We start from the raw sequence: 13,848 nt of genomic DNA, 5'->3' as shown, positions 1-13,848 counted from the left end.
GTCTATAGAAGAGACATACATATAATGTTTCTATTGCAGCATGACAGTATTGATGTTGAGACTTTTGAGCTAACGGCGACATTTCCATAGGCATAAAACTGGAGCTGGAACTTGAACAATAAGCAGCTTCCCTTAGCAAAGGTAAATATTCTGATCTGACCAAGTTATAGAAAATTAGCTTAAATCTTTTAAATGTCTTTATTAATGCATTGTAGTTCTACATAATAATGGGCTCATTGTGACATACTCATACATGTAAATGACAGTTTGCTCCAACTATTTCCTCAGTACTTCCCCCTTCCCTTTCCTCTTCCATACCCTGTTCCCCTTCCTCTTCTGGTTTTCATTCTATTTATTTTTATATGTTTTTATATTGGTGCATTATAACTCTACATAGTAGTGGGATTCATTGTGGCATATTTATACATGCATATAGCATAATTTGGTTAATGATATTTCCTTGTTCTTCCCATTTCCCTTCTTCCCTGCCCTCCTTGACCCCCTACCTCTCCTCTATTTATCCCCCTTCTATTTTCATGAGATCCCCTCTTTTTCCTCTCTAGTTTCCAACAAATGAGAGAAAACACTCCACCCCTGATTTTCCCATTTGGCTTAAAAAAATCAGCTTCAACTTAACTTCTTTTTTAATTCTCCCCAAAGTTAACTCAAATTTTTCTTAGAGATGTATCTCTCATTTTCACAATTCCATCTGCTCACCCTAACTTGCTATTGGAGTAAGCTCTCCCTTTGGTCATTCTGAGATTTGAATGGTAAAATTGTTCATTTCTCCCTTTTTTTGGTTAATTGAAATGCCATACCCTAATTTTTAATGACAGGAGATTTTGGTGAAAATGAAAGAATCATTGTTTTATTTGGCATATATTGAAATGCCAAATAAAATATTCAAGATATTGCTTTCTTGATAGTTCATTTTTACTAATTTCTACATTTCAAACAATTCCTCCTATCTACACATTTTTGTGTACAAAAACACAACTTATGACCTCAAAGGTGATCATTGAAGCATTTGTTTCATATATACTATTAAAGACCAAGGATTTCTGTAGTTAAATTTCAGAAGTTCAACCAAAGTTGGTAAAAAGGCTGTGAAATATGGGAATTTAACCTTTATCTATTACCATGTAAATCATTTAGTTTCATAATGTTTGCCCTGGAATGAGTGAAGGTTTGTATTTTCTTCTTGTCAAAATGCCTGTGAACTGGGAGTGAAACAATGATGTTTGCAAATGTCACCTTTAATGCCTGTCTGCTAGATCCCAGGCAGCTGCTTTTATATATTTAAAATTCTGAAACCCCGGAGGGATGTGACTATAAACATTACTTAAAGTTTTTTTTTTTTAATATTTGATGACAATACATAGTGATCAGAGAAAGAGAGATGTGAAAACCAATGCTATTTCAGCTTCTCACATGCTAGAAAGCAAGGAGAATAAGGAAACTATGTTTTTTATTTTGCTATGAAACCATTCGAAAACAAGTTACTGTTGAGATATTTCTTTCAGCATCGTCTGGCATCTTTTTCCTAAGTTTACAGCATGACTGCATTTTTTCTTTTCTTTTCTTTTTTTTTTTTTTTTTTGGTGATGGTGGGGATACTAGGAAATGAACTGAAAGGCACTCTACCACTGAGCCACATCCCCAGACTTTTTTATTTTTTATTTTGAGACAGGTTCTTGCTAAATTGCTGAGTCTGTCATTGAACTTACAATCCTCTTGCCTCAGCCTCCTCAGTGCCTAGGATCACAGAATGCAACACTGCACCCAGCCATGACTGAGATTTGAGAGCAGCCTCTTTCAAGAAATAGATGCTTTGGGTTATGAAGGAGCTCTGCATAGGTACATGTTTTACCCAAGAATTACCATTATTTTCAATAAAATAATAACTCAATAAAAGTGAGTTATTGCTCTCAAAACAGCAAATGACAGAGGAAGGGTTAAAATTCTTACCACAATGTTGCCTATTTCTCAAGAAAGAATTCTCAATAATCTGTGAGGTGAATAGGGAGCCTACATCTTGGGGGCAAATTTCTACCCCTCACACATCAGATAGAGCACTAATCTGTAGGATATATAAAGAACTCAAAAAGCTAAACATCAAAATAACAAAAACCCAGTCAATAAATGGGCCAAGGACCTGAAGTGTCTGCTTCTCAGAAGAGGATATACAATCAATCAACAAATATATGAAAAAATGTTCAACATCTCTAGCAATTAGAGAAATACAAATCATGACTACTCTTAAGATTTCATCTCAATCCAGTCAGAATGGCAGCTATTATGAAGACAAACAACAATAAGTGTTGGCAAGGATGTGGGGGGAAAAGGTACACTCATGCATTGCTGGTGGGACTGCAAATTGGTGCAGCCAATATGGAAAGCAGTATGGAGATTTCTTGGAAAATTGGGAATGTAACCACCATTTGACCCAGGTATCCTTCTCCTTGGTCTATATCCAAAGGACTTAAAAACAGCATACTACAGGGACATAGCCACATCAATGTTTATAGTAGCATAATTCACAATAGCTAAACTGTGGAACCAACCTAGATGCCCTTAAGTAGATGAATGGATTAAAAATGTGGCATATATACACAATGGAATATTACTCAGCAATAAAATAGAATAAAATCATGGCATTTGCAGGTAAATGCAGTTAGAGAAGATAATGCTAAGTGAAGTTAGCCAATTTCAAAAAACCAAATGCCAAAGTGTTTTCTTTGATATAAGGAGACTTATTCATAGTGGGATAGGGAGAGGGAGTGTGGGAGGGACAGATGAACTCTAGACAGGGCAGAGGGAGTAGGAAGGGGGTATGGGGTTATTAATGATGGTGGAATGTGGTGGACATTATTATCCAAAGTACATGTATGAAGACACAAATTGGTCTGATATACTTTGTATACAACCAGAGATATGAAAAATTGTGTTCTGTATGTGTAATAAGAATTGCAATGCATTCTGCTGTCATATATAAATAAAAAAATAAAAAATAAACAAATTGTAGTAAGACATAAAAAAAGAATTCTAATCTGCTTTGCATATATTTAACTTTAATAAACATCTTTATTTTCTTTTGTCCAAATTAATGGTTTTATTTACATCTTTAACACTAGCTGAGGAGTCCAAAACAGACTGATGTCCATGGATACAGTTTCAATGTAACCAAGAAAGAGCTGAACTATGTACAATGAGGAAAAGGACTTTGACTCCCATACCAGTCTTTTCCTAATTAGCAGTTTCTCATTAGTAGAAAATAAACACACTTTTTTCCCCAATTTAATTTAGGATGAAGTAAACTATCACATATAAACTATCACATAAGTTGTGTTTTAAGGAAAAAAATACAAAGAAAATTTTAAATGGGTGTCACCACCTCTATGGGTTGACAGCTTCGTGGTTGCCTTGACCCTTGAAGTCTGATGTCACTACAACCTAACAAAGAGCACTTCTGTGAGCCCAGAGGGGACTTCATGGCCATGATGTCCAGTGGGAGGCAGGCATGCAGCACTAGGGTCAGCACAGAAGCTTCCACCCTCTTAAACTCCATGAGGAAAATCATGACTCTCATTCTAACTAACTGGAAGTGAGCCAGGCTGGGAAGTCAGAGTGAGGGATGAACCCTTTCCTTCACATAGAAGAAGGACGCTCCTTCAGCTCCATCTAAAGTGAACACTGGGCGGAGTCCCTGGTCCTTCAGGAGAGTGCACTGAAGGTCAGTTACTGCTAGCAAAGCCAGAAAGGTCCCTTTCCCTCCAGGAAGGCTGTTGGTTTGGCTTGAAGCCATTGAAGGAGGGTGTGGCAGCAGAGGATGGCCTGTTCTGCACGTGAGGCCCCGCCCCTGCGAGTCACCCCCAGTGTCTCAGGGACAGTCTGGATCACCTTGTTGCCTCCCAGAGAACCCGAAGTCTCCCTAGGGTTGTCATGGTTGTCATCAGGTCCTTGCAGAGAAAGAGCCACCACCATGCTCTGACAACCAAACCTACAGAACAGTCAAAAGCCCAGAGGATCACAGACCAGCTGGCCAGAAGAGCAGCTTCTGAAATTGTAAATATGGACAGTGGGAGAGAGAGAGAAGCCAAGTCAGGACCAGGTGTGGTGGGCCAACGTCTTTGAAACAGGGGCGCCAGCGACGTGGGCAAAAGCAGGGAAGTGAGTGGCTGATAAGACCACAATCACTGCCACCACCTCCTGGTATCTACGCTTGGGCAGACCTAGGCAGTGGGAACTGAGGAACTGAGGACTAGAGGGCACATGGCCAACTCAGGACAGATTTTATCAGAAAAGAGAAGACACCAAATATTTGCCTGCTCTATTGAACCTGGAATGTCCTGTGCCAGGTGGAGAACTTTGGGGCACAGGTGAGGTTCCTGAGAACAGTTGGTGAGCGGAGACGGGATGGGATGGGCACTGCTCCACAGGTGACATTCGAGCTCTGAGGAGGACACTAACAGTGCTCCATCTCCTGGGCTACTATAAAGTAGTAAAGAACGGGCTTTGTTGCACTTTTGTTTTTGGAAACAGGAGATTGCCCTGCAGAGGTTCTTGATTTGCCAAAAAAAAAAAAAAAAAAAAAAAAACTGCAGATCAATTACAAGGTACAGGCAGAATCCCAGGGGTTGGGGGGAGATCCAGTGGTTGGGATTTCCAGGGAGTCACTGCTGCACCTGGAACCCCTTGGCCGAGTGGACTGGGTCTGGTTCGGTTACTGTGTGGTAGATAGACGGGTCAACTGACAGGTGCCTGGGAAGGTTGTGCACTTGGGAGAGATGGGACAAGCTTTCCAGACAGGGAAACTTCTTGGCGAACGTAGACCCAGAAAAGTGGAACCACAATTTTTAACTCCAATGTCCTGACCCTTTCTCCTACTCTGGGATGAAACTACCCCAGAGGAGCAGTGATATGGAGCCAGATGGGGAGGGCCCCTGGTCCAGCTCCAGAGCATCAAACCAGATTACAAAAGGATCTAAGTGGGGATTGGAAACAAAAGAGAAGTTTATATACCCGATGTTGGTTTTGAAACAGTCTTTTTTTTTTAAATTTATTTTTTTAGTTTTAGATGGACACAATATCTTTTTATTTTACATTTATATGGTGCTGAGGATTGAACCCAGTGCCTCATGCATGCTAGGTGAGTACTCTACCACTGAGCCACCACCCCAGCCCTTGAAACAGTCTTTTTGAGCTCAGGAAATTGGAGGCAGATACCACGTGAAGAACCCAGCCGGGCTGTCTGTCCATTGTCTTTCCTGAGCAGCTCTGAAACTTCATATATAAATGGGGTGGTACTGTTTGTGGTTGATCTGTTTCCTACAAGTTGGGCAAATATTAGCATTCTTTAGGGAATCACGGAGACACTGGCTACAGAAGACATGGCCACACTCTGTAGAGACAATGAGATGTTCATCGTGCACAGTCTCTGAGTATCTGCATGCAGATGGGACAACTGACAGTACCAGAGGGTCTGAGCCCTGTGGCCCTTTCCTCCCTGGCATTTCTGGGAGTGTGGGTGGTCCCATACACATCTCTGTCCCTGGACAACTCCTCGTCATCACTGCCCACCACGCAGCTGTTGGCATGGTCTTGGCGCAGCCTCCTGCATTCCTCTTGGGCCTTCTCCTTCGTCAACAATCACAACAGAGTCATTGGGAGTCAGGTTCACCACCACAGGCTCTAAAGACTCACAGGTGAGGTCCACGATTTCATCTCCAGCAGTTTCCACGAGTTCTCTAGGTTCTGCTTCCAAGGAAATCTCAGAGGTGGAGGCTGCTTCCTGGGTTCTCTTCTGGGCCTGTCTAGAACTTACTTTCCACCACAACGCTTTCTTGTACTCATTATGCTCCTTGGCTCCAACCTACAGAAAGGGACATGATCTCTACCCAGGTTTGTAGTAAAGCAGAATATTCAGCCTCTCATGCCCGCTGGTTACTCATCCTCTGACTTACAAAGAATTTGGAGCCAGGCAGATTTCAGTATCTTTGAGCCCTGCCCAGGGTTGGGCTAGTCCAGCAGGTGCTACTGCCAACACACTAGCAAGAGAAAGCACCTTTGCAAGCCCATAAGGAGACCCGCTCAAGCAAGACTCCCTCAATAAACATCTTATTAGGGAATAGATTTTATGAATGCAAGGGAAGGAAAATGACTGGATTCAATTTTAATACAGTAAAATTGAGTTTTTAGTGTTTATGCTACTAGAAGTTCTTAGGTACTATTTCATTTGATCCTTTGGAAGCTCCACACAGTAGGTATGTATGCTATTCCCTTATGCAGATGACTAAACAGAGGCACTTTCTCTGAAAGTTTCTGTCTACATGGAGCGGATGCAAATGAATTAAAAGCCATTCTCAAATTTTGCCAGTGTTGAAGATCATTCTTAATCTTAAACCTTTCCCTTCCTTACAGTAGGGATTCTTTCAATTTAGAATCTCCTGTCTCCTGGGTGCTGATCAATCTTCTTTCTCCAGAGCTCCAGACTCCCTGAAGTTAATTAACATCACAAAGAGACGGGGGATAATAGAGACAGGAAGGATGGTTTTAGCCTTCCAAGTGGCAGGCGGCTGGTGTGCAATCTGCTGGTGAATTGAATTAGGTTCTTGGGAGATTTCAGCAGGGAGAATGTGGGATTGTAGGGTAACCTTCATAATATCTACCAGCTTCCCTTTTGTTTTTGATATTTGATATTTGCTGCAATGATAGCTTCAAGTTCAAAGCACACGATCACATTTAATTCACCCTTTTCCTAAAAAATTCTGGAGGCTCTTCTACTGGGTGTCCTGAGAGGACTGGTGTTTTGCCTTTGGGTGGCTGTGGACTTCACGGGGAAGGTGAAGAGGGTGAGCAAATGAGTGTGGTTGGGTGGGAACTAAATCCTCCAAATAGAGAAGAGCAGAAAAGTAGCCTCAGTTGAGAATAGTACAGAAAAACTGCAGACAATGGAAACAATGATCCAGGAAAGAAAGGGTGAGAACTGGGATTTCCAACTGGGGCAGCAAAGTCCAAAGAGGGAGTAAGTTCTGATGAGATCCCTGAAAACCAGAATGTTCAGAAAGCAACTAAAAGCAAAATAGAAATTCTGGCCTAGATATTGCTATTTAAAAAGGTTTATCTTTCTGTCTGAAAAAATGATAAAAGCTAAAATCACTCTTGTTTTACTTAACTGGAGGACTCTATTAGAAAGAACAATTCAGTGAAAAATCTAGCAATGGCACGCATGAAAATTTTTTTTTTAAAGAAATCTTTTCAGCTTCTACATTATAAGTAAATTCCATAGTTATTAACAGTCATATCAAATTTACCTGAATCTGGCCAATGCCTCTTCTGACTAGTGCCTCACTTGGAAAGGACTTTCCCTGACTATGTGTCTCTGTTCCCGACCTCCCTTAAAGAGAGGAGAGAAGACCCTGAAACTATAGTAAAACAAAGCTTGTGAGTTGGGTTATTTTGCCATTTTGAATGTGGAGAACTACCTTACTGCTTAGTAGTCAAGACTATTCCATTTGCATGAATAGGGGCAGAGGAATTTGCTGGAGGTGTGTTTGTTTAATGTAACTGTTGGAATCTCTAGCTTACACTACTTAATTTCATAGCCGCCACGTTGTCTCATGGGAATGTGGTATTTCCAGTAATTTGCAAGAATATGTGAGCTGAGCATTGCCAGATCTCATGTCAGGGATAAAATTAATGCGTATGATCCGAGTATTCCACTTGAAGCCCTTAACCCATTAGGACCAGAATACTAAATAACCTGTTTAGCTCAGATGGCTATCTGTTGATTTTACAAATTGCTTTAAAACTTTATATATATGTAAATATATATATATGCTTAAAGATGCAACATGCTAAGGAATTAAATAGCAGGAAAACCCAGATGCAAACTCTTAAGTCTTCTGTTTACAGATAAGCTTTAGCAAAAGTATTTTTTTTTTCCTCCTTCTATTTACATTCCGTGCTCTACTTAACTACTCAAAATATTCATGAGTTTGGAACACTGGGTGCTGTTATACAGTTTCTAGTGAAGTGCATTTGTTATGCAAATTGTTACAGTGAACCATCCTTCATGAGCTGTTTATGTTCAGTGTCATAGGGGAAGAAGCACCCTGTCTCATTCCATATAAATTCCTCTTTACAATCCATCACAGACAGAAAGACGCTTGAGATTAAATAAATGTGTTACTAATATTAGTGAATGTCTGAGGCTTGAAATATTTAAGAGATTTTTGGACATTTATAATTACACTTCCCTAATTGCTCTGGGAATTGGTGAAGAAGATGAGTGACAGGTCAGCTTCAGGCAGTTGTCTGCATGGTCCCTCATCCCACTCAGGAACATGACTGATTTCAAAAGGAGACACGGGTCAGCCCACAGAAAAGAGAAGCATTTAAAAAGAAGGCAAACATGCAAGAGAGAAGGATTTGTTTCCCCATTTATTTTAGGGTCACTGGTTTAGCTGGGGACACTACACGAAAACACAGTCCCTACCTTCTGGATGCTGACAGTCTAGGGAAGACAAGTTGCATGATGGGAAAAGTTCTTGCCATCACTCCTAAACTTTGGCTTTGGGTAGAGAGAACATGTTCTTTTTTACTTTTTGATTTTCCAGTGCCATTCACAACCCCAAAAGGCACAATTTGGAATGCCATCTTCCTAACTGTTGAAATCCAGAAGATCAAAATCCCTAAGTCTAAAATCCTGCACGTTGCTAAGCACTGAAATAACAAAGGTTCCATGAGAGGAATAGAAAGCTGAGTTGTGGGGAAGGGGTTGGCAACAGCAATAGCTGCAGCTGACATGTGTCACTTGTCTGCACTGATCCTCTTGTGCAGGAGGGGTCCTAAACCCAAACCCTCCATCCTCTTTTTTGGCACCTCTGGGAGGATGCTTTTGTGTAGTTACCTGGGTTCTGGGGACATGGCTTTCCTGTATCTCTTCTTGGGACTGTTGCTTTCCTTCAGCTATATAAAAAGGACCATTTAGCTGAGTGCTTGCCTTCTGTAGATGATGCTGTATTATTACTCTGTTTTTGCCATTTCGGGTCACTGGAATCGTGGCAGCCCATCTTGCCATGAGAGGGAAGGGACATCTCTTCTGAAAGCTGTAAACCCCCCCCCCCACCCCGAAGTCGGGTCACATTAGTTGATGGTGGTGGTGATAGCATTGTAAATGTGACAAATGTCCTAGGGTAACTTTTGGAAACTCTCACTAGCCTTACAAATGGATTTTTACATCCTCTTGCACTTAGCTTGCAGGCAGGAAGCAGTTCTTTGACTTTAATAAACCAGACTGATAGCTACTTGCTGTGGCACTCAAGGGTACAGTTTACACACAATCAGAGATGGGTTTGGGCTGGATGCTCATCGAATAAGGACGATATCTTCCCCCCATAGAAACTTGTTCCATCCTATTTTTCTGATGTTTGAAATATTTGCTTTTTTTCAGTATGAGAGAATTTTCTAGAGGTATATTTAAGTAGTGGACTTTCAACTTGATATACTTGTAGCACGTTCTTAAGATCAGTGTGTCTCACTTTTGGGGGGGTTTGCCAAATAGTAAGACAGATGGCAACACAACATAGTAGAGTTTGTGATCTTGTTTGTAGCTAGCATCCTATTTTTTAAAATGTAAACATATAGCAACCCGTGTACTATCTTTCTGATAAATACCTTGAAAAAATATGACCACAAAACAGTAGGATACTCAATATTCAAGTTCAGGTGATGATGCTGATGCTGATTTTTGATTTTGAAGTTGATCATTTTCCAAATATACAAAGATTTAAACTTCGGAGGAGGGGACATAAGTCATCATGGCATGCATAATGGCTGGGGGAAGGGGAGGTTGTGCTCACAGATTTTTGCTTTTAAGTTTATTTTCTCCTAATGATGATACACCATAGAGGTTTGTTTTTCCCTCTATCAGTAGCATTGAGATTTAAAAAAAAGGGAGGGAGACAGGTTTTCAAGTCAAATACACCTGAGATTAAATATACCTGAGATTAAATCCAAGCTCTGTTCGTTTATTAGCTCTATGACCTTGGTTTGATAAACTCTTTAACTGATCTTGAGTCAGTTTATTTACCTACAAAATGGGTGTAAAAATGCACATCTTGAAGGATGATTTTGCTTTACATTAAATAATAATGTATGATTGGTATTCAGCCCACTCTTGCCACAGGCAAGTGATCAGTGAAGTTTTGGTGAATGAGTAAGGACTACCTCAACCGAGCTGAGGTGCTACTTAAGTGATGAGCTTAATGAAAAATCTGTGACCTTTACCAATTGTCTTTCACGGGTGTCATGCTCTGGGCTAAGCTCTGGAGCTGAAGATCAGTCTCAGGCATAGACCTCAAGGAAGTCACAGTCTGTAAGAGAAGTCAAGTCCCACACCAAAGGTCAAAGCGTCATGCATTAGGGACCATGCAGATAGGCACAGGGGAGGAAGGAGGTCTATTTGGGTGAATTTCCTGAAGGGAGTGACCCTTGAGCTGACTATGGAAGGATAAGTGTGAGTCATTTTAATTTAACAAGGGAGTGAGAAAGGAAGAGAGAAAGGCTATTGAGACCTGAATTTACATCCAATTTCCTAGTTCAGAATGGAAGTTTTATGGATTTAAACCTCTTCTTCCTTTTCAGGGGGTTCCTGAATTCTCCTTGCTTTCCCCTTTTATCAGCATGGGGAGGTCTGAGAAAGGGGGAAGATTGCAGAGTACACCCTTATAGGGTGACTCCCAAGCTCTTCATGCCACAGGGCCTCATCAGGGAGGCAGGCAGAGGGTGAAAGTTAGAGGACAGGGCTGCTCAGCAATGGTGATACTAACTGCTTTATGTGTGTGTGTGTGTGTGTGTGTGTGTGTGTGTGTGGTGGGTGCGTCATCACAAAATTATCTGACATTAATCATCTATGTGCAGCATGTTCCTGCAGGCCAGTAGGAGAGCACTGGAAAGAACAAGATGGCAGCCATACCGGACAATAAAGATATCTCCCGGACATATCCTCTATTCCAGTATTTCTGCCTTTCCCTAAACCACTCTCTTCCAACATCCCTTGGCGATTATATTTTCTCTTGAAAACCTACTTGCACACTAACTATGATTATTTCTATCACCCGAATCCAAGTCACTCCTTTGCATTCCTTGGTGGGTGGAATCTCTGAGGCTTCAATTATCAAAGCTATGCAAACAGCTTAAAAAAAAAATCTTAGAGTTCAGGCTACACAGGGAGAATAAGATGCTGTGTAGAAATTGGGCATTTAGAATTGCCTTGAAAATACATTTATAATTGCATATAAAACAAAATATACATGTGAGCTATGTGGTTTTATTTTTAATTATCTGCTTTTTACTAAACATTTCACTAAAATTTCAAGAAGTAAAATTCCACAGCCTGCTAAATGAACAAATAAAATATGATGCATAATAAAATCAGATGATATAATGCACATGAAAAAATGGGACGAGAGGAAAATAAATAGAAAATATATATAGTCTTGCAAAACTAACATTGTGCTCCTTTACAAAATAAATATTGCCAGAATATTATGAGCAAACAAGTTTTAAAGTTTAAAAATGCACTCTATTATGTTATCTTAGGTTTTATGTCTCAGCATTAATGTATTTATATTTCTTTTTGTTTTTATTAATCCACTGAAACAGCCTTCAGCTAATTCCCACCACCCAAATGTAGTCCACAGATGCTATCTGCTCATAAAGAAAAAAATAAATTTATATTTTGTGATGCAGCTATATTATCTTCAATGGGGGAAGTTTTATTGTATTAGATTTTTTTTTCCATTCCTGTGTAGCATAACGGTCTCAAAATCGATAAAACAGCAGCACAAATAATAAGTAATATGCAGAAAAGTAGGTCACTTGGCATTAATTCATAGAGAAAATAGGTCTGCTCGAACACAGGTCTGAGAGGCGTAATTAGTGTTAGTCACTGCTCTCTTTGCTGAAGGAGCTGTGACTGATGGCTGTCCTCCTTCCCTTCCCTCCCCTGCTTCCTAGACTCTTGTGTCAGCAAACACTGAGAAGCAAATAAAAGTGTCGTTTCAGCGGTTCTGAGGGATGCAGCCAAGCAAGGTCTGGGGTTAATGGTGGCTGAGTTTCCCTGTCCCCTCCGACACTGACTGGGTACGGTGCACAGAGGGTTCTTCGGAAGCCAGGCTCCCTCACCTGCAGAAGCACAGCTGCCACGTCTCTTTCTTCCCTTGAGAAAATGTTACTCAAAATACAAAAACAGGAGGGTCAACCTGACAATCGCAGCTCCTGTGTTTGTTGCTGGCCTTTATGGAACTTGGATCAGAGTAACTGCTACTTGTGGGTTCCATGAGACTACTTCTCCACTAAGCTACCTGAGAGAATCACTAAGAGAATCACTAATCTAAGCCCTGAGAGAATCACCTTGGAAACTCATGATGGTGGCAGGGAAGTATTTTTATTTATGGAAAATTCTGACATGTAGGTCAGTAAATCTAGGACAGATATGCAGACTCAGTTTCAAGATATATTTTGTTTAGATTGGGTATATTTTGTATCTTATTACTTTGGGGGGAATTATTCTTCACTTAATACTCGGGAAATTTCACATTAAAAACATCCAGATTTCTGGATTATCTTAATAAATCAGAAAATCTCACAATGGGGCCGTATTCTCCTGGCAAGAGCTGGCTGGAACTAAGCAGCAAGAGTACTTATACCCACGTACGTACGTGGCTTCCAGCAAGTCAGAATCCATGCTGCACCCTGATGAGTGGCCTCCTGCCTTCTTTGTTCATTTCCATTGTTTAACTTTGTGTTTTTGGACCAATGGATCTCAAAATGGCTGCAAATCACAACCATCTAAAGAAATTTTAGGTCCCAGGTGCACTCCCAGAGAACAGCCTTCAGCTAATTCCCACCACCCAAATGTAGTCCACAGATGCTATCTTCTCATAAAGAAAAAAAAATATTATTTATGGATTTGAAGTAGAGTAGTCGTAACAGCATCTCAGAAGATTTTAATATGTGACCACAATTGAGAAACTCTGGCCCAGGGAGATGGGAAAGTGGGCACTGATTATTTTCTCATGAAGATCCCAATGAAGTTGTTGTTGGACCTTGTTGATTTCCATTTAGGAAATTGCAATTTTTTGGTTCTTCCAAGGAAAATTGATCTAATCTTTCTCTTCCTTTACATTTCCTGGTGTTTGGGGATTCATTGGGGCTAAGGAATTCAAAGACTGTGTTGTCAGCAAGAGATGGATTAGTATCTTGTCTTAAACATTTATAAATAATGCTGAGCGTCACACTCCTGCTGTTTGGAATTTTTCCTCTTACAATGCACAATGAGGAGAGCTGTAGTTTGCTACCCATGATCTCTCTACCCCACCCAGTACTGTGCTAGGTAGGGGGTTTCTGGCTGAGCAAAAAAAAAAAAAAAAAAAAAAACCTGCATCTGTGAGTACCTCATGAGATCAACCTTTTTAATGTCCATAAAAAGACAGGATGTCAATTTAAAGCCTCATCTGTCACAAGATTTTCAATCTTGCCATGATTTATGAAATACTGTAAATTACAATCACTCTGGCCCATAATATCCTGGCAGCTACTTCAATAGCAAAACTTTCATCCAAAAATATGATCTATAGGCAGAATAAAAGTTGCAGAAAGGGAGTGTTATTTAATAGGTGGTGCTGTTATCATGTGCTTAAAAGGGAAAGTTTCCTCAAGTGAAAGATGTTTCTTTGCCACCTACAGGACTGACTCCCTGCACAGAGCCTGGTGAGGGAGAGTGCTGGCTTGCAGTTTTCTGGGTATCTTATGAGTGAGCAAAAGTTCAAGGAAGATATGTCA

At 40.5% G+C, this 13,848-nt stretch overlaps 1 pseudogene; it reads right to left on the bottom strand.

Annotated features, from left to right (window-relative positions):
- Positions 1–5,268: 5,268 nt before the first annotated feature.
- Positions 5,269–5,900, bottom strand: LOC113178745 (E3 ubiquitin-protein ligase RNF4 pseudogene; annotated as a pseudogene).
- Between the last annotated feature and the right edge of the window lie 7,948 nt (positions 5,901–13,848).

Source organism: Urocitellus parryii, chromosome 2 (genome assembly GCF_045843805.1).
Source record: "Urocitellus parryii isolate mUroPar1 chromosome 2, mUroPar1.hap1, whole genome shotgun sequence".
Lineage (NCBI taxonomy): Eukaryota > Metazoa > Chordata > Mammalia > Rodentia > Sciuridae > Urocitellus > Urocitellus parryii.
Note: the sequence above shows the minus strand (reverse complement) of the source record. Positions and strands in the feature narration are given on the sequence as shown.